Here is a 3,915-nt window from a genome sequence, read left to right on the forward strand (position 1 = left end):
GGGCTCAAGCAATCCTCCTGCCTCAGCCTCCCGAGTAGCTGGGACTAGAGGCATGCGCCACCATGCCCGGCTAATTTTTTATATATATATTTTTAGTTGTCCAGCTAATTTCTTCTTTTTTTTTAGTAGAGATGAGTCTTGCTCTTGTTCAGGCTGGTCTTGAACTCCTGAGCTCAAACGATCCTCCCACTTCGGCCTATCAAAGTGCTAGGATTACAGGCGTGAGCCACCACGCCCGGCCTGAGTGGTTTCTTTCATAGTCCATTTAGAAATTCCAGTTTAGACATTGAGATACTAGAAAAAATTTAAATCAAGGAAGAGGATTATATTTCAGTGTTCCCTTCCACTAAAAATAATAAGAGTACCTTCTGTGAAAGCATAGTATGGGCCTACAATGGTGATGGCTTTGGGATTGTCAGGTGTCCAATATCTCCATGAGAAGTTATATGATTTTTAAAAATCTACAATTTCTCCTACATTTGAATGAAGGAAATCATGAGAGAAATAACTTTCCTGTGGTTTTGTAGATTAAAATCCAGGTTGCTTCTTCTTTGTGGACTAAGAAAATGTGCAAACAAAACATTAAGCTATCTCTATTCGTGGCATAGATCACTCAATTGCTGGCCAATTTCCTGTTACCTCTCTTACGTCAAAGTGATTTATTCCAAAGACTCTATTGTTAATCAAAGTGACAATAATGACATTTCTCTTTAGGCAAATGATGTGTACTGTCAAAGCCTGCTATTGCTTATTTTAATTTGTGAAAATCGTAACTGACCCATTGTGTACGTGCCAGCTGAGAAATATGGAACATCTGACTTTCTTTTTACTTATGGGACAGATTAGAAGCCAGAAACAAAGGCGTATGGAACCTCAAATGCTTTTTGAGCGAGGGCAGAAACTCATCCCTTTATTTAAGTCAGACCTTGGCTGGAACAAAATTTTTTTATCTTGAAAGCTTATTTTTAAGGAAGCAGTAGTAGATTTTTCCAGTTTGTGCTTTGTTTTGTAAAAAACTGGAATTATCAACAGTGTATTGGTAGAATTTTGCTGGAATATTTAAATGAACAAGAAAAATTACAAACAATATAAAAACAGTATATACTGATGGAAGATAGAATTATAATTGGACTAAGAGACTAAATGGTGGTTAAAAAATTCAGTTTTCTTTCATCTCCTATTCTTCAAAAAATGTCATGCAATGATTAAAATACACAGTCGTCATTATATCTAAAGCACTAAAATATCAAAGTATTTGTTGCACATGCTTGTTTACGTGTACACACATGGTTATATATCTACCATCCCCATGATGTGTGGTGCACTTTAAAGAGAGGGTCCAGTCCATCAAAAGTATAGCAAACCTGAATATTATGTTACAAGAGATAACCTTTCTTCAGGAAATTGATTCTTTAAGAAGACTTCAACTTTCTAGTGCCTTGATTACAACTCCATTCTGGCACCTCATGTCTTTGTCCTCAGTTTATTCATTGCTTTGTTTTCCAGTTTGAGGAATGGCTCCTTGGGTTCTTTTGGCTTTGGGCCCTTCTCATTACAGTAGTTCCTTTTGGATTCTTGGACTGAAAGCATAAACATGCCTCCTTTGGTCTCCTCCCCAGGGATTTAGCCTTCTCTTCCCTTCCTTGCTCCATCCCCATACCCCTGCACACATACCTGAGTGCTGGCCTCCAAGGCAGCGTTAGACTTCCCCCATTCTTGTTCCAAACTCAGAGGGATGAACCAAAACAATCACATTCCTTTCCCAGTCCTGGCTCTACTTCCACTATCCTGTTTTGTTTTTTTTTGTTTGGTTGTCTAAATGCAGACATGTTTCTAAGGAGATGTGAGAGAGGTGAGGGGAGTATATTTGTATGTTTATGTGTTTTTGAGGACTGATTTCATAATTCAGTCATTTCCAGGAGAGATGTCATTCTGCCAGTTACCAGTTAGTTCCTGCCCAATCTCGAAAATTCACTTAGGTCTCTTTAAACTGTTCAAGTACAAACAGTAGACCATTAAGATAAGGAAGATTATGGAAATATATCTAAGCAGAGGAGTTTGCCAATTTCCAGATGAATAAAATAAGATTATCACTGTCCTCTTCACATATCTTGGTGGGCATGCTGCTTTTTTAATACTTATTTCATACATGAGAGGAAATGATATTTGCTTTGCAATGAGACACATCCACATGTCAATGAAATAAAAATTCAGGTCATAAAATTTGATCAAAGAGATATTGTCAATGCTTTTTAAGATTTTGAAAGTGGTTTTCAAGCACAATTTTACACAAAAACTGAAAATGTGGAATTGCTTTAATGGTGATGATGGTGCTGGTGTGGTTAAGAGAAAGTACAATTTCCACCTCCAACAATGGCCACGGAGTGCCCCTTCAGAATGCTGAATGCTCTTCAGATTATCATATGAAAACTGTATTAGTCCAACCTCTTCATTTTACAGAAAAGGAATCTAAGGCATGGAGTTTGTATCATCACCAGAGTCTCCCAGGTAATTTGTGGCAGAGACTCAAATCCTATGTTCCTCTCTAAGGCCTCTTCCATCAAGACACATGGACTCTCATATGTCTACACATTGATCATAATATAAATATTGCACACTATTATATACTAGGATTATAAATGAATTTTATGGAGAAATAGTATTTTCAAACTATCTCTTAATTTTCAAACAATTTACAAACTCTTGATTTCTGAACCATCTGAGTAATTTAAGGAGGCCTTGCTAATAGGAATATTTGATTAAAAAATACTCCATGAATTAGAATCTCATTTATTTTAGTTCTGAATTAAATCATTCCATGGATGGTAAAGAAAATATAAATAGCTCAAAAAAGTTTCTGCATTTATCTGTTGCTGCTTGGCAATTTTAAGCTGGTAAAAAATAAACGCCACCCTATTTTAAGGTCTTTATCCAGTTAGCTGTCTGAAATGGTTTCACAGCTCAGGCAGGAGGCTAGCTGGGTAAACAGATCATTCACAAATAAGTTCTATAGAATCCAGTGTGGAAATTGAAGAAGCTAGGAGAATGTTTGGCCTTATGACAACTGTGGAATTTGAGTCAAAAATAAAAGTACTGCTGGTAATTCCCCATTGACTCAGGGAGTGTCTGCCTAACCCTGGAAGTTATTTCTTTGTGTTCTGTTTTTAGAGGTTTCCAGCTCTGTTCTGAAAAAGAAAACATTGAATGCCTACTGCGGGGCATTGAGTCCATCTTTAAAAAGAAGTAAAGAGCATAACTCCATAATCTTTCTCATTACTGCTTCCTGTTGCCCATTTTTTGCCTATGGGAAAAATAACAGGTGCATGGATTTTCTTGTTTGTAGTATGGATTCTCACTTGTAGATTCCTTAAAGCAAGAGAGGACTCACTCATATTTGGGTTCCATGTTGCTCGTTCTCTGTACAAGCTACTCCCCAAATCTGATAGCACAGTCCCTTTATGATTTTCTGTGAAAGCATATGTCTGCCTTGAGTCACTGGCTCATTTCATGCTATCAAGATGTAAACTCTTTGGGCACAACATCTTCCTATCTGAGTAGGCATGATTTTATTTAACTGTGACAGCATATGTGTACAAAGGCAGGTGCAGTTGGGAGAGGCGTTGTCCCTCAGGGTAATCATTAGTGGGCTGACCGTCAATTGCCCATTGCATACTGCTTCCTTACAGCAGGTAAGAATAGGGTGAGATGGAAGGCAGGTGAAATTACCATTAGAGGTGACTCATTGCATCACTGTAGACATCATAAAATGCTTCCTATGTGGAAGTGTATAAACCTTAGGTGTAAAGTTCATGGACACTGAAAAGTGGCTGGGCTGTTTAACCCTCGCTTGGGTGAGGCAAAGACATAAAATGTAACCACAATGTTCGTATCCTCATAATACCCTGAAATAAAAAA

This window comes from Propithecus coquereli, unplaced genomic scaffold (genome assembly GCF_000956105.1).
Source record: "Propithecus coquereli isolate 6110/MARCELLA unplaced genomic scaffold, Pcoq_1.0 Scaffold133, whole genome shotgun sequence".
Lineage (NCBI taxonomy): Eukaryota > Metazoa > Chordata > Mammalia > Primates > Indriidae > Propithecus > Propithecus coquereli.